Source organism: Chiloscyllium plagiosum, unplaced genomic scaffold (assembly GCF_037043375.1).
Source record: "Chiloscyllium plagiosum isolate Xiang-an unplaced genomic scaffold, Cpla_swu_hap1 HiC_scaffold_22, whole genome shotgun sequence".
NCBI classification, from domain to species: domain Eukaryota; kingdom Metazoa; phylum Chordata; class Chondrichthyes; order Orectolobiformes; family Hemiscylliidae; genus Chiloscyllium; species Chiloscyllium plagiosum.
Genome location: NW_028270160.1, coordinates 6957442 through 6979207, shown reverse-complemented (window position 1 = coordinate 6979207; position 21766 = coordinate 6957442). Strand labels below are relative to the sequence as shown.

General features: G+C 45.3%; 1 long non-coding RNA gene across 1 annotated transcript; it reads left to right on the top strand.

The window, feature by feature from the left end:
- The first annotated feature begins 12221 nt into the window (after positions 1-12221).
- Positions 12222-12989, top strand: LOC148145929 (uncharacterized). Its single transcript, XR_015760866.1, has 2 exons — positions 12222-12395; positions 12772-12989. It is a non-coding gene; the product is annotated as an uncharacterized LOC148145929 (long non-coding RNA).
- Positions 12990-21766: the final 8777 nt, after the last annotated feature.

Genomic DNA, 21766 nt, shown 5'->3' with positions numbered 1-21766 from the left:
GCAACACCTGAGGTCCTCTGCTTTCACCACCATGTACTCAACTGCAGAGTATATTCCCCCCAACCCCCGCTGTCTGGTACCTATCCACCCACATCAAACCTGTCGCTGTGCAACAGACTTAACAGTGTGTATCATCACAGCTACTCCGTAACAGCAGAAAACGAATAGGAGCAGAAGTGGGTCATTCAGCCCATTGAGTCCACCCTACCATTCCATGAGAATTTGGCTGAACTGATCATCCTCAACTTTCCTGCCTTTTCCTTATAACCTTTGATTCTGTTACTGATTAAAAATCTATCATGGCCTTGAATATACTGAATGACCCAGCCTCGACAGCCCACTGTGGTAAAGAATTCCACAGGCTCACTACTCTCCTCATCTCTCTTAGCTATGCAACGCCTTCCTCTGAGATAGTGCTGTCTGATCCTAGACTCTCCCACAAGGGGAAACAACCTTTCCACATCCGCCCTGTCAAGTTCCCAAAGAATCTTGTATTCTTCAGTCTGGTCGCCTCTCATACTTTCCTATTCCAACGAGTACAGGGCTCCGAGGGAACCTAGACAGGTTACCCACAAACCCAGGTAATGTTCTGGCAGGTGGTGGAATTTAAATTCAATAAAACTCTGGAATTAAAGGTCAAACAGTGAACATGAAATGATTACTGTCAGGAAAAACCCACCGGGATCCCCTTTAGGGAGGGAAACTTGGTCTGGTCTACATGTGACTCCAGTCCCACTGCAACATGGTTGACTCTTAACTGCCCTCTGGGCAATTAGGGACGGGCAATAAATGCTGTGATGCCTACCCCCCGTGAATGCATTTTAAAAATCGCCTCACCCTCTCCTCACAAGGCAGTCCCTCCAGGGATCAGCTGAGTGAACCTCCTGTGGACAGCCTCCAATGACAGTCTCTCTTTTGTTCGATAAGAGTCCAAAACTCTTTGACTAAGTTACCCCCCCCTCCCCAGGACCTGACCAACTTTGTCCTTCCCCAACATCAGGAGGTTGACTGTCACAGACAGGTCCCGGTAAAGGTCTAATCTAACCCAAACCTGCCCTTCCTCAATGGCGTCCTCCACCCAGCGGTATGCTTCCCTCACACTGCCCTTTATGGTTAACATCACCATGCCAAGCAATAACCATCGAGAGCCCATGGCAGAGGAATATATTCACCAAAAGCCACTTGCTCAATGTACATGGCACTGCTCAACAGTTGTCGAGTTTTTGTAATCTGTTTCCAGACCGATTGAGACCCCTGTGCAGTTACCCCTGCCCCACCCAGTCTGTAGTCCTCTACACAATAATTCCCAGTGACCACACATGAAGGGGCGGGCTTAAATAATCCTGTTGAGTCACTGGCAAAGCTAATAGAGTCATAGAGTCATAGAGATGTACAACATGGAAACAGACCCTTCGGTCCAACCCCTCTATGCTGACCAGATATCCCATCCCAATCTAGTCCCACCTGCCAGCACCTGGCCCATATCCTTCCAAACCCTTCCTATTCAAAAACCATCCAGATGCCTTTTAAATGTTGCAATTGTATCAGCCTCCACCACTTCCTGCTTAACTCTGTGACTGTCCATGCTAAACAAATTACCAAATGAATATTTGTCTTTGTAGCTTTCTCCTTTCTCGCTACGCAGTTCATGTTTTTCAAAGAGTTGGATATTCTCTACAATGCCGTCGCTAAGGTTGTTATATTTGACGGTAGATGCATTAGAACTCCTTAAATGGTGACTGGGTGTTGAATGTGCATACAGTCGCAGAGTCATACAGCACGGAAATGGACCTTTCAGTCCAACCAGTCCATGCTGACCATAATCCCAAACTAACCTAGTCCCACCTGCCTGCACCTGGTCCATATCCCTCCAAACCTTTCTATTCATATACTTATCTAAATGTCTTTTAAACGCTGTAAACAAACACATCGAGTTAGACTCCATCTACCACCCCCTGACAAAACAAACAGGAAGTGACTTCACCACAGGAAATAGCATCACCACAGGAAATGACATCACCAACCCAAAGAAACCAAACATATAAATAGAAAGCAGGAATTTTCAGCATTGTTTTGCATGAGGCCCACTGAAGATGTTACCTAGTAAGGTAACGAAACGTCTAGAAATGAACCTTTCAGCTCAGCGAGCAAACCTACATCCAAAGCCTCAACCTGAGCTACAAATCTTCTTAAAACTCGCTGTAACTGCACCTACATCCACCATGTTCTCTGGAAGTTCATTCCACACATGGACCACTCTCTGTGAAAACATTGCCCCTCGCCTTTCTTAAATCTTTCTCCTCTCACCTTAAAAATGACCCTAGGGAAAAGGCACCTACCATTTACCTTATCTATACCCTTCATTATTTTATAAATCTCTATAAGGTCACCCCGTCAACCTCCTACGCTCCATTGACAAAGCCCTAGCCTACCCAGCCTTTTCGCTTAACTCAGACCCATCATTCCCAGCAACATCCCGGTAAATCTCTTCTGATTGTTCACTGTCAGAAGTCACACGACACCAGGTTATAGTCTGACTGGTTTATTTGAAATCACAAGCTTTGGGAGCGCTGCCTCTTCATCAGGCGCTTTGTCCACCCCAGTCCAACACCGGCACCTCCACATCATGATTGTTCACTGGATTGTATCTGCAACTAAGATACTTCACCTCTGGGACACCCGGACCAACCAACCCAACCACCCTGTGGCTCAACACTTCAACTCCCCCTCCCACTCCACCAAGGATATGCAGATCTTTGGACTCCTCCATCGCCAGACCACAACAACACGACGGTTGGAGGAAGAGCACCTCATCTTCTGCCTAGGAACCCTCCAACCACAAGGGATGAACTCGGATTTCACCAGTTTCCTCATTTCCCCTCCCCCCACCTTGTCTCAGTCAAATCCATCGAATTCAGCACCGCCTTCCTAACCTGCAATCTTCTTCCCGACCTCTCCGCCCCCACCCCAGTCTGACCTATCACCCTCACCTTGACCTCTCTCCACCTATCACATTTCCGACGCCCCTCCCCCAAGTCCCTCCTCCATACCTTTTATCTTAGCCTGCTGGACAAACTTTCCTCATTCCTGAAGAAGGGCTTATGCCCTAAACGTCGATTCTCCTGTTCCTTGGATGCTGCCTGACCTGCTGCGCTTTTCCAGCAACACATTTTCAGCTCTGATCTCCAGCATCTGCAGACCTCACTTACTTCTCCTATCAAGTCAGTTTCTGTGCATCCTCTACTTAACCTAAAAGCTTTCACTTCAGCCACAGACCCTTTGTAAGAAGCCTCATCTGGTGGTCGATGTGATTTAGAGTGAGTGATATGTCAACTATGTCACTGGAACAGCCAGTTCAGAAAATCAATCAGCTTTGTTGGGTTTGGCTTACATTTTATCAATTAAATGATTGCCTGCTTTTAAGTGTGATCACTGCTTTTAAATTGTGTGATAAATAACATTTCAAGAGGCACCGTGGTCTTATCCTTTGAATTTCTTCTGAAAGATTGAGATTGATAAGACGATCCAAAAAGCTTTGGGTGAATAACCATTCCCTTTATCGGGATATTTACCAGCTTCCTGCCTGAGAGCCAGTCAACCTACAGAGAAGGGAATCAGTTTATAAACACTCAGACATAGAAATGAAAGCAGTGTTTGTATTGGAGTTTTGCTCAGGGAATGTACACCATCAGTTAGACCAGTGTCTGCCATTTGCAGGTTTTACTGGTTTTTCCTCTGGGATGTCAAAAGTAAAGTAGAGACAGCACATTTTAAAAATAAATCATTTTAAGCAAACTTAGGGAATGTAGATAAAAGGGAGGCGATGGTCTAGTGGTCTGTTAATCCAGAAGCCTAGTATTGGTCTGGGAATCTGGGTTCAAATGCTGCCATGGTGGATGGTGGAATTTGAATTCAATAAAACAAAATCTGGGATTAAGAGTCTAGTGATGACCATGAATCCATTGCTGGTTGTTTGGAACATGTCATCTGGTTCACTCATGCTCTTCAGGGAAGGAAATCTGCCATCCTTACCTGGTCTGGCTCCAGACCCACAGCAATGTGGTTGGCTGTTAACAACCCTCTGGGTAATTAGGGATGGGCAATAAATGCTGATTGAGCCAGTGACATTTCCAATGTGAATGAATAGAGAAACCATCCAAAATCCGATCTGTAGCCCTGATTCACTTTTTCTGTGCTGTATGAGTCTAACTGACAGGGAAGGTTCAATGTCATTGAACCTTGAACTCAGAAAAGGTTAGTGTAACCATTAGCTGAAGGTAATGACAGGTTCAGAGTTCAGAGATCAGGTGATCAGCAGCAAATACCACAAAATAGATTAGAGGGTGGAATTTCCAATTGATTGTATCCATGCATGGGAGACTGACGCCTGTCAGACTTTATTCCGGTGAAATATTTATGTGTATGGGTTGGATGCAGAGACCTCAGAAGTACAGAATATGCACTGAGCTGGCTCTGTTGCTGCCACGCCCATGTCCCATCCACCCTCTTCCTGTAACCACCCGCTGCTCCCAGTGTAACAGAGCCTGGGGTACCCCCATCTATCTGTACAGCCACCTACAGACTCACCCTGAGGGGGGGGGCGGGAGAGTCATCTTTGTCTGTGGGGGACCGCCGATGATCACGATGATGATGAATTGTCACATTACATGGAATTCAATCCTTCCAAGTTAAAATTAAAAAACTAAAGTAAGTTACAACAAAGAAATAATAAATTTACAAATGGATATGGATAGGTTAGGTGAATGGACCAGAATGTGAGAGGTGGAGATTGATAAGTGTGAGATTATCCATTCTGTTCAAAGGAATGGAAAGGCAACTTATTATTGAAATGGAGAATGCAGAGGGATCTGAGGGTTGTTGCGCATGAACCACAGAAAGCTAGTACACCATAGGTAATAAGGAAGGCCAGTGGAATGTTGGCATTTCTTGCGAAAGAACTAGAGTATAAAAGTAGGGAAGTTTTACTGCAGCTGTACAAGGCATCAGTGAGACTGTCACTTTCTCCATTAGTGAGACTGCACCTGGAATATTGAGTCCAGTGTGGTCCCCTTACATGAGGAGGGATGTAGTTGTATCAGAGGCAGTTCAGGGAAGGTTCACGAGATTGATTCCAGAGATGAGGGGTTTGTCTTATGAAGAGAGACTGAACAGTTTAGGCTGATACTGTCTGGAGTTTAGAAGAACAACAGGAGGTTGAATTGAGGGATATAAGATGCTAAAGGGGATTGACACTGTAGATACTTTATTGAGTTTTTTGAAGAAGTAACAAAGAAGATTGATGAGGGTAGAGTGGTAGATGTGATCTATATGGATTTCAGTAAGGCGTTCGACAAGGTTCCCCTTGGGAGACTGATTAGCAAGGTTAGATCTCATGGAATAAAGGGAGAACTAGCCATTTGGTTACAGAACTGGCTCAAAGGTAGAAGACAGAGGGTGGTGGTGGAGAGTTGTTTTTCAGACTGGTGGCCTGTGACCAGTGGAGTGCCACAAGGATCGGTGCTGGGCCCTCATCTTTTTGTCATTTACATAAATGGTTTGGATGTGAGCATAAGAGGTACAGTTAGTAAGTTTGCAGATGACATCAAAATTGGAGGTGTAGTGGACAGCAAAAAGGGTTACCTCAGATTACAACAGGATCTTGACCAGATGGACCAATGGGCTGAGAAGTGGCAGATGGAGTTTAATTCAGATAAATGCGAGGTGCTGCATTTTGGGAAAGCAAATCTTAGCAGGACTTATACACTTAATGGTAAGGACCTCGGGAGTGTTGCTGAACAAAGAGACCTTGGAGTGCAGGTTCATAGCTCCTTGAAAGTGGAGTCGCAGGTAGATAGGATAGTGAAGAAAGTGTTTGGTATGCTTTCCTTTGTTGGTCAGAGTATTGAGTACAGGAGTTGGGAGGTCATGTTGCGGCTGTACAGATATTGGTTAGGCCCCTGTTAGAATATTGCATGCAATTCTGGTCTCCTTCCTATCAGAAAGATGTTGTGAAACTTGAAAGGGTTCAGAAAAGATTTACAAGGATGTTGCCAGGGTTGGAGGATCTGAGCTACAGGGAGAGGCTGAACAGGCTGGGGCTGTTTTCCCTGGAGCGTCGGAGGCTGAGGGGTGACCTTATAGAAGAGTACAAAATTATGAGGGGCATGGATAGGATAAATAGACAAAGTCTTTTCCCTGGGGTCGGGGAGTCCAGAACTAGCGGACATAAGTTTAGGGTGGGAGAAGGGAAAGATATAAAAGAGACCTAAGGGGCAACGTTTTCACGCAGAGGGTGTGGTACGTGTATGGAATGAGCCGCCAGAGGATGTGGTGGAGGCTGGTACAATTGCAACATTTAAGAGGCATTTGGATGGGTATATGAATAGGAAGGGTTTGGAGGGATATGGGCCGGGTGTTGGCAGGTGGGACTAGATTGGGTTGGGATATCTGGTTGGTGTGGACGGGTTGGACCGAAGGGTCTGTTTCCATGCTGTATGACTCTATGACTCTATGACATAGAGAGGGTGCTTATTCATGGGGCAATCTGGAACGAGAGGTCATAGTTTTAGAACAAGGCGGGGTTAGATTTAAAATTACTTTCCCCAAAGGGTTGTGAACATGTGGAATTCACTCCCCCAGAGTGCGGTGGATGCTGGGTCATTAAAAAAACTGAAGGAAGAGATGGCCAGGGTTTTAATGAGTAACAGGGTGAAGGGTTATAGGGAGCAGACAGGAAAGTGGAGTTGAGGCTGAGATGAGATCGGCAATGATTGTATTGAATGGTAGAGCAGGTTCGAGGGGCTGAATGGCCTCCTCCTGCCCCTAGTTCTTCTGCTCTAAGTCAGGATTATACAGCAAAGCCCCCTCACAGTGGGTTTGCAGGATGAGATGTTGGATCCATGATCCCACAAAGGCTCCTGTGCAGAATGGACCGAGTGCTGACAGCTACCAAACCCCAGTAAATTCTTGATTTTGTTTTCATCTATGAGTGAGGCTTAGCAGACAGATCTTTGAGGTCTGATTGCTGCTGCAAAGGGAGGTTATGGGAAGGTAAGCTGAAGCTCACTCTCCCCTGTCCAACAGTCCATCACGGATTGTGCTTTCATGACCATCCCTAAGAGTTCAGTTTCAAGACAGACTGATCAAACAGAAAGCAAGGTCAGGAATAGGTGGCAGGCTTAATCTTCCTTAGAATTCTGTTTGTTGTATTTGAAAGCTATATTTGCCCTGTATATAACAATCTGGATATACGAGGCTGTAATCTAATTGTTACATTGTCAAGAGTTTATATTCTGAACTCTTTCATCTATCCAACTAACCGCACCCACACTGTAATATTTATACCCAGTGAGGTGCAGACATCATCACAAAGCTCTAGTACTAGCCCAGGTTTTCAGTGAGGGGTCATGCGAGGCCTGGGGCATTAAAATAGAGTCAGACCAGAAGAAAGTTTGGGAACACTCAATGTAATATTTACAATTGGAAGTGTACTCCTGTATTCCCCTGATCCAATGTGTCCTTTGAGCAGCAAATTCTGGGAATTGATTCTCTGACTGGGTAAGTAATATTTCGAAATGGAATTTGTGTCCACGATAGCCCAGAAACCTTGTATCTATTTACATCAAACTTGGTTAATGAGTAAATCTGCATGACTTCCTCTTTCAACAGAAGCAAAAATTGCATTGGATAATACTATACCACCCACAGTATCACCTCCACTTTCAAACTTACCCAATGTCTGAGAAGGATTCGTGATATCAGCCTGTTCCCATCCCTTCTCCTATTCAATGTTCATCTTCCTGGATTCATAATGCAGCTACAGAGGGAAATTTGTTCTTTCAAATGAGACATTAGCTCATCTGAAAGCTCAAATGAGTCCAAACAGGATTTAACCACATCCAGATTACATTCGGAAATAGGAAGGGAATGTAAGAACATTTATATGATTCAAACTGTATGCAGACTAACCCAATTTTAAAAGTCTATTTTAAAAGAGTTGCTGAAATTTTAGAAACGTAGAAAATAGAAGGGGGAATATTCCATTCTGGCCTTGGAGCCCACTCCATCATTCACTCAGATCACGGCTGATCATCCAACTCTGTCTCCTGTTCCCACTTTCTCCTTTGATCCCGTTAGCCCCAAGAACTGTAACTAACCCCTTCTTGTAAACACTTTGGACTCAACTGTCGTTTTTTTTTTGTGTGGCAGAGAATTCCATTACAATACAAGAGTAAATCAAAAAACAATGGACTGTGGGCACTGGAGATCTGAAACAAACACAAACAGAAATTGCTGGAGAAACTCAGCAAGTTTGGCAGCATCTTGCAAAGATTAGATTCCCTACAGTGTGGCAACAGGCCCTTCAGCCCTCTGAAGAGTAACCCACCCAGATCCATTCCCCCTATATAATGCACCAACTCTATGGACAATTTAGCATGACCAATTAATTCACCTAACCTGCACATCTTTGGACTGTGGGTAAAAACCCACACAGACACGGGAGAATGTGCAAACTCCACACAGACAGTCACCCGAGTCCAGTGACCCTTCCTCAGAACTGCTGATAATGGGAGGTCAGCAGGTGGGGGGGACGCAGTGAGTGAATTGGTAGAGATGGAGCCTGGGGGGGGGGAGAGAGAGAGAGTCTGGAGAGGGGGTGGGGGAGGGGGGGAGAGATATGGAGCCCAGAGAGAGAGAGAGAGAGAAAGACAGAGACAGGGAGAGAGTGAGTGATTTTTAAAAAAGGACGCAGACAAAGGGATGGTTGATAATAAGCCAGAAGGAGAGAAGCTAGATAGGTGATGATGGGGACTATGAGTTGGTGAAATGGGTTAACTGTCATAAAAGTAATCCATTTTGTGACAGGACCTGGAGTTGGGGGGTAGGTGTCAGACTTGGAGTAAATAATAAATGGGCTGGCAGAGATTTAGTGTGTTACATGTGTGAGTGAGACAGAAAGATTGGCTCACAGTCCCCATGAGGGTCACAACCAATCAAATTGTTCATTTTAAATATGTGATTGGTGGATTTTTACTGGTGAATGGCATTAGGAATATGGGCCAAAGGCAGGTTTATGGAGCTAGGTTTAACTTCATTGCACGGTGTAATTGGCTCAATCACCTGTTCCTGTGTTCCCGAATGTCCATGTTTTCGGTTCCATGGTTTATATGAAGTAGTCAGACTGGTGTAGGCTGAACCATGTGGTGATTTCTGCTGTTGACTGCCACGTGTCCACATCATCTGAGAATGTACCATCTGTCTCCCTCTAGAGGCAGTAGTGGGAACTGCCATTTTCTCAAGAGCATCTCCATTCCTGGTGCCATTGAGATTAATGTTAAACTCTTATGGCCCCACAAGAACACAATGTTCAGGACAAAGGAATGGACTGTTGACTCATTAAGGCCCCAACAGACCATGAAGATCATGCAAACTTGCACAATTCAGGAAGTCTATTCAAGGAAGGTTATTCATCTGAGAAACACAGAAAACATGAGCCATTTAGCCCTTTGAACCTGCTCTGCCATTCAATAGGATCGTGACTGATTGTCCAACCCAGTCCCCTGACCCCACTTTCTCCCCATATCCTTAGATCCCTTTGGGCCTAAGAACTATATCGACCTCCTTCCTGAAAACATTCAGTGTGTTGACTTCAACCACTTTCAGTGGCAGTGAATTCCACAGGCTCCCCACTCTCTGGGTGAAGAGATTTCACCCAAAATGATCCACCTGCATTCTTAGATGAAGACCTTGATGTCCTCTTGTGGATTTTTCTTTCTGCTGATTTCTTTCTTTATGTGTCTGTTGGGGCCTTAATGAGTCAACAGTCCATTCCTTTGTCCTGAAGAAGGGCCTGTGCCCGAAACGTCGAATCTCCTGTTCCCTAGATGCTGCCTGACCTGCTGTGCTGTTCCAGCAATAAAGTTTCAACTTTGATCTCCAGCATCTGCAGACCTCACTTTCTCCTTTCCGCTGATTTCCTCAACTGTCACTGAATTTGTAGGTTATTGAGGTATTTATTTCTGTTTTGACTCTATATGATAGTTTCCAAAATTTCAGTCTTGTAGTAAACGTCTTGCTGGGGAAGGTCCATCGAACCACTCATCCTGCAGACTTCCAAAGCCTGGGCGCACTGCATCACCCACAAACCGCCGTGCAGTAACTTTCACTGCTAAGGTGGTGATGGAGAAATTAAGTGGCACATTTACAATATTAGAAGATTAAGTCTGTGTCCACGACACAGGCTATGTCGCTAAACGTTGGGAGGAATACTGCTAAACATTAGAAGGTTTTTAGTCTGCTGTTTTTTTGTGTGTGCAGTCAGACAGCATCTGCACCATGCCACTGTTACCTTCATCCTCTTTAAGTGGAGCTCCTGCTTGATCTAGGGTGACAGAGGATGAAACGCTTCTTGATCTAACTAACACAACACATTCATTTCACATCGCCTTTGCTCCTTCTCCAGCATTAACTATCCTTTTATCTTGTGCATTGAACCTCTACACCACCTTGCTCCTCCTCCTCTGTCTGTTAAAAATATTTTCAACACCTTCCAGTTCTGAAGAAGACTCACCCTGAAACTTGATCTCTATTTCGCTCTCAAGGATATAAACCAGTTTTGCTTTGTGTTAAACAATAATATAAACACCTCCCAATGTTTTCCAGTTTTTTTTCCCACTAGCAAATTTTCTGGATTTTTGCTGATGGACAGACTTTGTCTCAACGTATTAAAGTTGATTTTCACTAAATCTAAAAACCTAGAAGCCAATTCAAGCCTTTTCCTTTCAAATGTCGCATTGACTTTGATCATGTTGTGATCACTATTTGATAAATGTTCCCACACAATTTCTCTCTGCGCAGATGTTGCACTGAGTTACTCCGGGAGGGGAAAGCAGTCAGAGGAGACTGAGTGGGTGGAACCGAGGAACAGGAAAGGATCTAAATGTGAAACAGGTGTTGTGTATGTATCCCCTGGTAGCAGCTTGGATACACTAGAATGCAGAAAAGCAGAAATTAGACAAGTGTGTACCAATGTCATATTAAAGGGGGATTTTAGGTTCAACATAGACTGGGAGAGGCAGACAAGTGCTGGTTAGAAAGGTAGTGAATTTCTGGAGTGTGTCCAGGATAGTTTCCTAGAGCAGTATGACTTTTGACAGAGGAGGTCAAGAGGTTCAGGGCAGAAGATAAAGGGGTAGTTAATGATGAAGAAAGATACATTAAGGGGAAAAGCAATGCTGGATTTAATAATGAATAATGAACTTGACTTAATTAAGAAACCAAATTTTATGTGAACATTTATCAAACAGTGATCATAATTTGATCAAGATCAATGCAACATTTGAAAGCAAAAGGCTTGAATCAGCAAAGTGGATACGTTACTGGATTGGTCATTCCGAGGCCTGGCCCAGACAACTGGCAGCTGGGAAGGTATATAAATTCAGTTACTGCAATACTCTAAGACAGGAATAATCAGTGGGATCCAGCCTCTGTAAAACCTTCACGGTTTGATTAGCGCTTGGGATGAAGGGCTAGCACTTTGAGAAGACGCTGAGATTGAGGAATATGAAGATGAATCTGGAGCTGTTGGTGAACAAAGAGTTAAATATCCCATCGACATTTTTAACAGCTTCATTATACATAGTATAATACTTGTGTATACCCCTTTGAGACATTACCTTTGAACCAATCATTTAGTTTGGTTCCCGGTAAAGGTGAAGTTGGCGTTGTTCCACTCTCTCATTAAAGAAATTAGATCATTGAGACTGATAGGAAGAAACTGATGGTGGCTTAACCTGAGGGTCACCACACTCCAGGCGAGGGGAGAGATCGCAACACCCATTATGGTAACGCCAGCTGGTGTGGGAATTGGACCGATGCTGTCAATATCAGCTGACGTGACAAGCCCAGCTATCCAGCCAACTGAGCTAACCAATGTCCTCCACTCCCAACGCGTGCATAAATCAGCACAAAGTGCAGTTACTTATCTGCCAGTTGTCATCAGCAACACATTTCCTGGTTGCCAGTTTCTGTTTAATGTCAGTTTCACAGCGGGCAAATGAAACTGACATGATGGTATTGTTAGTCATTATTTGCTGTGCCATGGATAATTCAAGGAGGACTGTGGCACGGCTTTTTGAAAAAAACAATCTACAATCGAGTTCAGTTCCCAGTAAACCTAGCACACTCTCAATCTGCTGGGCGAGACTCTTTTGTTAATAATTTCAACCTTTATTCCCTGTAAGAGCAGGAGAAATTCTACTTCAGTTTGAACTAGCTCCTGACACTTGGGCAATGGCTGTACGTGTCCCTTCAAATCTATTACAAAGCCCAGGAGAAGCTGAAATTGAGGAGCTCCATGCAGGTATCTGTTAACACTCCCTGCTACTTGTGTGCAGGTAGGAACAATGTTCAAACAACAACACCACCACCGAGGGCTACAAACTACAAACAGAATGATATCTGTCTCCGTGGGAGAAAAGACCATTGTGAGGGAACATGATCTGACTGCTTAATAATTCAGAGGAGTAGATAGTGTGGCTACTGAAAGATTCTTTTTAAAAAGGGCATGGGTATAAAATTGAATAGCATCAGGAGCAGACAGAAATGGGAATTTATTCTCTTTGTTCCTTGGGTTTGTGGAAACCATAGGGTCACTTCCAAAAAACAAAATCTACCTTGTGACAATTAAAATGAACGGAATGAAAATGTAGTGAGGAATGGAAAACAATCATTTTTGCCACATGATATTTTTGATTTTAGTTTTTATTTCAGATGCTGAGGATCTGTTGCCCTTAGTGGGGGAGTCCAGAAATGGGCATTGCCTCAGGCTAAAGGGACAGCCATGTGGAGTGAGATGAAGAGAAATTCTGATGCCCGTCTCTGGGAGACAACACTACATACATAGATGAATTTATAGGGAGACACTTAGAGCTCTATAATACACATGTAATTTATGAAGTACTTAAATAAATAACACACACTTTTAACTACTAGAGGTATCTCAATCGCTGTCTTTCGCTGCCCTGATTTCTATAACTAAACCCAAATGTGGGAGATGTGCCATCTGGTCAGGATGAAACTCTGCTCAATACCTTCACCACACTTCCCTGATGTAGTGTACATCTTACAACACGAACCTTGGAAGTGCTGCTGAACAAAGGAGTTTCTTCAGGCTCTTTATACACAAGTCTTTGTGCCAAGTATATGCCTTATTGGACTTAGCCATGCACGTGAGCAATCCTGAACATTTTGTCCAACTGTATGCCTTATCTGGTAGCGACAACAGTCACTGATTCCCTGCAGATTTAACTCTCAGCAGACCTGTATGATTCAGCGTCATTCCATTCACATAACAGCCCATCTTCAAAACTCTTATCAGTTCCTGACGTCTTCAGCTTTATCCAAAATGTCTTCAAAGAACAAAGAACAGCGCAGTACAGGAACAGGCCCTTCAGCCCACCAAGACTGTGCCAATACATGATGCCTTTCTAAACTGAAACCCTTTTACCTTTACACAGCCGTATCCCTCTATTCCCTGCCTATTCATGGATCTGTCAAGGTGCCTCTTAAACATTGCTATTGTATCCACCTCCACCATCTCCTCTGGCAGCACATTCCAGATGCCCACCACCCTCTGTGTAAAAAAACCTGCCGCTCTCATCACCTTTAAACTTTCCCCCTTTTACCTTAAACTTTCTCCCCTATTAATTGACATTTTTATGCTGGGGAAAAAGACTCTGATTATCCAAACTATCCATGCCTCTCGCACTTTTGTAAACTTCTATCAAGTATAGAGTCAGAGTCATACAGCACGGAAGCAGACTCTTCGGTCCAACCAGTCAATGCCAAGCATAATCCCAAACTAACCTAGTCCCACCTGCCTGCTCCTGACCCATCTCCCTCCAAACCTTTCCTATTCATGGACTTATCCAAATGTCTTTTAAACATTGTAACTGTACTCACATCCACCACTTCCTCAGGAAGTTTATTCCATTAACAAACCACTGTCTGTGTAAAACATTTGCCCCCATGTCTTTTCATAAATCTCTCTCCTCTCACCTTAAAAATGTGCCCCCTAGTCTTGAAATCCCCCACCCTAGAGAAACAACAACTGCCATTTAACTCTATCTATATCTCTCATTATTTTATAAACTTCTATTAGATCGCCTCTCAACCTCCTACAATAAAAAAGGTCCCAGCCTATCCAGGATCTCATTATAACTCAAACCTTCTATACCCCGGCAGCATCCTGAACCCCCACACCCCCGACCCCCCCAACTTATTAATATCCTTCCTATAACTGGGCAGACAGAACTGGACACAGTATTGCAGAACAGGCCTCACCAATGTCCTGTACAACCTCAATATAATGTCCCCACTCCTATACTCAAAGGACAGAGCAATGAAGGGAAACGTGCTAAATGCCTTTCTAACCTCCCTGTCTGTATGTGATGCAAACTTCAAAGAATTATGTACCTGCACCCCTAGATCCCTCAGTTCTATAGTTGGTCCTTAGCCTCTGCTGTTCAAGTGAAAACAAACCAAGTTTGCCCAATCTCTCCTCTCAGCTAATACCCTCCAAACCCAGGCAACATCCTGGTAAACTGTTTCTGTTCAGTCTGCAAAGCCTCCACATCCTTCCGGCAGTGTGGTGACCAAAAGAGCACACAATGTTCCAAATGTGGCTGGACTAGGGTTCTATACAGCTGCAACATGCCTTGCCATATTTTACACCCTATGCCCTGACTGATGAAGGCAAGCATACGCTCCACTTCGGAGCAGTGAGAGGCGGGAGCCAGGAGGAGGTGACGTTAGTGTGAGGTAATTGTCAGGAAGGCCGGTAAGTGTATTTAAACTTCTTACCTTCAGGCCAGCGAGGGAGGAGTGAGCAAAGGACTTCTGGGAAGGGTAAGTAGAACAGTTTATATTTGCGTGGTTGCATTACCTGAGACACTACTCGGGTAGTGTCTCCCACCCATCCCCCTCCTCTAACCTAAAAAAAGGTTGTGGGAGCCAGATTGACACGGTAAGGTAACTAGTTTATGGAACCGGCAGGCAGTGCAGGGATCCCCCGTGGCCATTCCCCTCAACAGTAAGTATACCGTTTTGGATAGTGTTGGGGGGGATGACTTACCAGGGGAAAGCAGTGGGGCACCTGCTGCTCAGAAGGGAAGGGGGAAAAGGAGCAGAGGAGTAGTCATTGGGGACTCGATAGTTAGGGGGACAGATAGGATGTTCTGTGGGGGCAAGAGAGACTCACGGTTGGTGTGTTGCCTCCTGGTGCCAGGGTCCGTGATGTCTCTGATCGTGTTTTTGGGATCCTTGGGGGGGAGGGAGAGCAGCCCCACGTCGTAGGGAGAAATTCAGGGATGGAAGCTTAGAGCTCGGACAAACAGAGTTGTTTTCTCTGGTTTGCTGCCCGTGCCATGTGCTAGTGAGGTGAGGAATAGGGAGAGAGAGGAGTTGAACACGTGGCTACAGCGATGGTGCAGGAGGGAGGGTTTCGGGTTTTTGGATAATTGGAGCTCTTTCTGGGGTAGGTGGGACCTCTACAAGCAGGATGGTCTTCATCTAAACCAGAGGGGTACCAATATCCTGGGGGGGGAAATTCACTAAAACTATTAAGGTGGATTTAAACTAATACAGCAGGGGGATTGGAACCAAAATTGTAGGACAGGTACAGAAGAGGATGAGAGTAGGGAGTTCCCAAATCAAGTATCTGACACTGGCAAGCGAGAACCTGGTTTGAAGTGTGTGTACTTCAACGCGAGGAGCATCTGAAATAAAGTGGGTGGACTGGCAGCGTGGGTTGGTACCTGGGACTTCGATGGTGTGGCCATTACGGATACATGGATAGAGCAGGGACAGGAATGGCTGTTGCAGGTTCCGAGATTCAGATGTTTCAGTAAGAACAGAGAAGATGGTAAAAGAGGGGGAGGTGTGGCATTGTTGATCAGGGACAATAGTACAGTTGTAGAAAGGATGTTTGGGGACTCGTTAACTGAGGTAGTATGGGCTGAGGTTAGAAACAGGAAAAGAGAAGTCACCATGCTGGGAGTTTTCTATAGGCCTCCGAATAGTCCCAGAGATGTAGAGGAAAGGATAGCAAAGATGATTCTCGATAGGAGTGAGAGAGGCAGGGTAGTTGTCATGGGGGACTTCAACTATCCAAATATTGACTGGGATCACTACAGTACGAGTACTATAGGGTCAGTTTTTGTCCAGTGTGTGCAGGAGGGCTTCCTGACACAGTATGTAGACAGGCCAACAAGGGACAAAGCCACTTTAGATTTAGTACAGGGTAACGAGCCTGGCCAGGTGTTAGATTTGGAAGTAGGTGAGCACTTTGGAGACAGCGATCACAATTCTGTCAGGTTTACTTTAGTGATGGAAAGGGATAGGTGTACTCCACCGAACAAGAGTTACAGCTGGGGGAAGGGAAATTACGAAGCAATTAGGAAAGATTTAGGAAGCGTAGAATGGGGAAGGAAACTGCAGGGGATGAGCACATTAAAAATGTGGAGCTTATTCAAGGAAAAGCTCCTGTGTGTCCTAGATAAGTATGTACCTGTCAGGCAGGGAGGAAGATATAGAACGCGTGAGCCGTGGTCTACTAAGGAAGTGGAATCCCTGGTCAAGAAGAAGAAGAAGGCTTATGTTCGGACAAAATGTGAAAACTCAGTTAGGGCGCTTCAGGGTTACAAGGAAATCAGGAAAGACCTAAAAAGAGAGCTCAGAAGAACCAGGAGGAGACATGAGAAGTTGTTGGCGGATAGGATCAGGGTTAACCCTAAGGCTTTCCATAGATATGTCAGGAATAAAAGAATGACGAGAGTTAAATTAGGGCCAATCAAGGATAATAGTGGGAAGTTGTGTGTGGAGTCAGAGGAGATAGGGGAAGCACTAAATAAATATTTTTCAACAGTGTTCACTATAGAAAATGAAAATGTTGGCGAGGAAGATACAGAGATACTTGCATCTAGACTAGAAGAGATTGAGGTTCACAAGGAAGAGGTATTAGAAATACTGCAGAGTGTGAAAATAGACAGTCCCCAGGGCCTATCCTAGGGATCTATCCTAGGATCCTCTGGGAAGCAAGGGAAGAGATTGCCGAGCCTTTGGAATTGATCTTCAAATCATCATTGTCTACAGGAATAGTGCCTGAGGACTGGAGGATAGCAAATGTGGTTCCCTTGTTCAAAAAGGGTAGTAGAGACAACTCTGGTAATTACAGACCAGTGAGTCTCACTTCAGTTGTTAGTAAAGTGTTGGAAAAGGTTATAAGAGATAGGATTTATAACCATCTAGAAAAGAATAATCTGATCAGGGACCGTCAGCATGGTTTTGTGAAGGGTAGGATTGTGCCTAACGAATCTTATTGAGTTTTTTGGCAAAGTGACCAAACAGGTAGATGAGAGTAAACCGGTTGATGTGGTGTATATGGATTTCAGCAAGGCATTGGATAAGGTTCCCCATAGTAGGCTATTATACAAAATGCGGAGGAATGGGATGTGGGAGACATAGCAGTTTGGATAAGTAATTGGCTTGCTGAAAGAAAACAGAGGGCTGTAGTTGATGGAACATGTTCATCTTGGTATCCAGTTACTAGCGGCGTACCGCAAGGGTCGGTGTTGGGTCCACTGCTGTTCGTCATTTTTATAAATGACCTGGATGAGGGCTTAGAAGGGTGGGTTAGTAAATTTGCGGATGACACTAAGGTCGGTGGCGTTGTGGATAGTGACAAAGGATGTAGTAGGTTGCAGAGAGACATAGATAGGATGCAGAGCTGGGCTGAGAGGTGGCAAATGGAGTTTAATGTGGACAAGTGTGAGGTGATACACTTTGGACAGAGTAATCAGAATGCAAAGTGCTGGGCTAATGGTAAGATTCTTGGGAGTGCAGATGAGCAGAGAGATCTCGGTGTCCATGTACACAGATCCCTGAAAGTTGCCACCCAGATTGACAGGGTTGTTAAGAAGGCATACAGTGTTTTGGCTTTTATTAATAGAGGGACTGAGTTCTGGAACCAGGAGGTTATGCTGCAGCTGTACCAAGCTCTGGTACGGCCACACTTGGAGTATTGTGTACAGTTCTGGTCACCGCATTATAAGAAGGATGTAGAAGCTTTGGAAAGGGTGCAGAGGAGATTTACTGGGATGTTGCCTGGTATGGAGGGAATGTCTTACAAGGAAAGACTGAGGGACTTGAGGCTGTTCTCGTTAGAGAGAAGAAGGTTGAGAGGTGACTAATAGAGACATACAAGATAATCAGAGGGTTAGACAGGGAGACCCTTTTTCCAAGTATGGGGACGGCAAACACGAGGGGACACAACTTTAAATTGAGGGGAGATAGGTATAAGACAGATGTCAGAGGTAGTTTCTTTACTCAGAGAGTAGTAAGGGTATGGAATGCTTTGCCTGCAACGGTAGTAGATCCGCCAATTTTAAGTTGCATTTAAGTCGTCATTGGACAGGCATATGGACATACATGGAATAGTGTAGGTGGGATGGGCTTCAGATTAGTACGACAGGGCGGCGCAACATCGAGGGCCGAAGGGCCTGTACTGTTCTACGTTCTATATGCCTTCTTGACCACCTTATCCACTTATGTTGCCACTCTCAGGGAACTATGGACCTGTACACCCAGATCCCTCTGTAGGTTGATGCTGCTAAGGATTCTGCCATTTGCGAAATTAAATTAGATTAGATTCCCTACTGTGTGGAAGCAGGCCCTTCGGCCCAACCAGTCCACACCAACCCTCCGAAGAGTAAACCACCCAGACCCATTTCCCTCTGACTAATGCACCTAACACTATGGGCAATTTTAGCATGGCCAATTCACCTAACCTGCGCATCTTTGGACTATGGGAGGAAACTGGAGCACCCGGAGGAAACCCACACAGACACGGGGAGAATGTGCAAACTCCACACAGACAGTCACCCGAGGCTGGAATTGAACCTGGGACCTTGGTGTTGTGAGGCAGCAGTGCTAACCACTGAGCTACCATGCCGAGTTGTGTATCTTTGGAATTCTCAACCTCAAAGGATGCTCTGTATGTGGCTATATTCACCTTAGAGGTTGGTTGATTTTCAGATACGTTAGAACATAGGAATCAGGGAATAGAAGAGGTCAAGTCAAGGTTTCTGTTTAACGTCTGTCTTCTGGAAGTATTTGTGGTTATGCTTTAATGAACTGATAATGATCAGGGAGTCATTTGTTTTTGTGTGATGTTGATTGAGGCCAACTCACCTGCTAAGGGAAACACACTCCCACTATCTAAGATTAAATATTATCGACATGCTAAAATCAAAAAAGGTCATACAGCAGCTGGAGTATTGTGTACAGTTCGTGACCCCCTACTTGAGGAAGGGTACAGTTGTATTCGAGGCGGTTCAGAGGAGGGTCACTAGATTGATCCCAGAGATATAGGATATTTCTTATGAAGAGAGACTGAGCAGTTTAGGTCAGGACTCTCTGGAATTTAGAAGAATAAGAGGAGGGGTATAAGATGCTAAAGGGGGTTGACAAAGTACAGAATAATCTCGATTATCTGAATGAGACAATGAGGCGGGGAGTATTTTGTTTGGATAACTGATTGTTTGGATAACTGATTGTTCGGATAACTGATTTTCCTCGGTTTTATCCTGGTCCTTGACATCAGCCGGCCTCTGTCTGTTCGGTGTCATCAGTCCTCAGCAACTGCCGAGCCCTTAGCGACAGAGAGAGAGGCACAAAATACAGGGGAACGCAAGAGAGAGGGAATATTTTTTTCGCTGTCTTCAGTTTCTCTCCTTTTATCAATTTTTTTTTGGGGTAGTTAATGTTTTCCTCGTGTCTCCTCCCGTCCAGTTTTCCTCCTGTTTATTTTCCCAAGTGCTAACTCACTACAATTCGCTCTGTAAATGCATAGACCAACTCTGGAGCAATTGCAACACCAGGGAGTGAAGTGGGAATTGAACCATGGAGAGGGAGTCATTGAAACTGCATTACCAGAAACAACAAGTTTTCGTTTTCCTTCAGTTTGGAACGGGGGGAGGGGCTTGTTGGAAGATTCGTGAGATTTTTTAACTGACGCAAAAATGACAATGACAAAACTTGACTTTTCACCTGGTTTAACCAGCGACCAGACCTCTGCAAAACCAAGAGCCAAATATCTTCAGGACTAGTTGAAAATAATAACATGGGGTGAGGGGAGGGGGATTGAGATGATGTCAGGCATCGAGAAAAAACAACTTTGTCAGAAACCTGTGGGGGCGGCCGAACGTTTTACAGCCTGTCCACCATGGAAATGCTTGATTCATTGTGAGTTCGTGAAATTCTTCAGATGGGATCAGTATTACAGGTCCTCACCTACCACCCCACCAATCTCCATGTACAGCGCATCATCCGCCGTCATTTCCGCTACCTTCAAACGGAAAAAAACCCTTCCTCGACCTTTCTATTTCCATCTCAGGCAACCGAATCAACACGGACATCTACTACAAACCGACCGACTCCCACAGCTACCTGGACTACACCTCCTCCCATCCTGCCCCCTGTAAAAACGCCATCCCATTCTCCCAATTCCTTCGACTCCGCCGCATCTGCTCCCAGGAGGACCAGTTCCAAAAACGCACAACCCAGATGGCCTCCTTCTTCAAGGACCGCAATTTCCCCCCCGACGTGGTCGACGGTGCCCTCCACCGCATCTCCTCCACTTCCCGCTCCTCCGCCCTTGAGCCCCGCCCCTCCAACCACCACCAGGACAGAACCCCACTGGTCCTCATCTACCACCCCACCAATCTCCATGTACAGCGCATCATCCGCCGTCATTTCCGCTACCTCCAAACGGAAAAACCCCACCACCAAGGATATATTTCCCTCCCCTCCCCTATCAGCATTCCGTAAAGACCACTCCCTCCGTGACTCCCTTGTCAGATCCACACCTCCAACCAACCCAACCTCCACTCCCGCCACCTTCCCCTGCAACCGCAGGAGGTGCAAGACTTGCCCCCACACCTCCCCCCTCACCTCCCTCCAAGGCCCCAAAGGAAACTTCCATATCCGCCACAGATTCACCTGCACCTCCACACATATCATCTATTGCATCCTCTGCACCCAATGTGGCCTCCTCTATATTGGGGAGACAGGCCGGCTACTTGCTGAGCATTTCAGAGAACACCTCTGGGACACCCGGACCAACCAACCCAACCACCCTGTAGCTCAACATTTCAATTCCCCCTCCCACTCCACCAAGGATATGCAGGTCTTTGGACTCCTCCATCGTCAGACCACAACAAAACGACGGTTGGAGGAAGAACGCCTCATCTTCCGGCTAGGAACCCTCCAACCACAAGGGATGAACTCGGATTTCACCAGTTTCCTCATTTCCCCTCCCCCCACCTTGTCTCAGTCAAATCCATCAAATTCAGCACCGCCTTCCTAACCTGAGATCTTCTTCCCGACCTCTCCGCCCCCACCCCAGTCTGACCTATCACCCTCACCTTGACCTCTTTCCACCTATCACATTTCCGACGCCCCTCTCCCAAGTCCCTCCTCCCTACCTTTTATCTTAGCCTGCTGGACAAACTTTCCCCATTCCTGAAGAAGGGCTTATGCCCGAAACATCGATTCTCCTGTTCCCTGGATGCTACCTGACCTGCTGCGCTTTTCTAGCAACACATTTCCAGCTCTGATCTCCAGCATCTGCAGACCTCACTTTCTCCTCAGTATTACAGGGACCTTGAGATAGTGCTCAGGTAATCCAAAATTCGGACAATTGATGTTC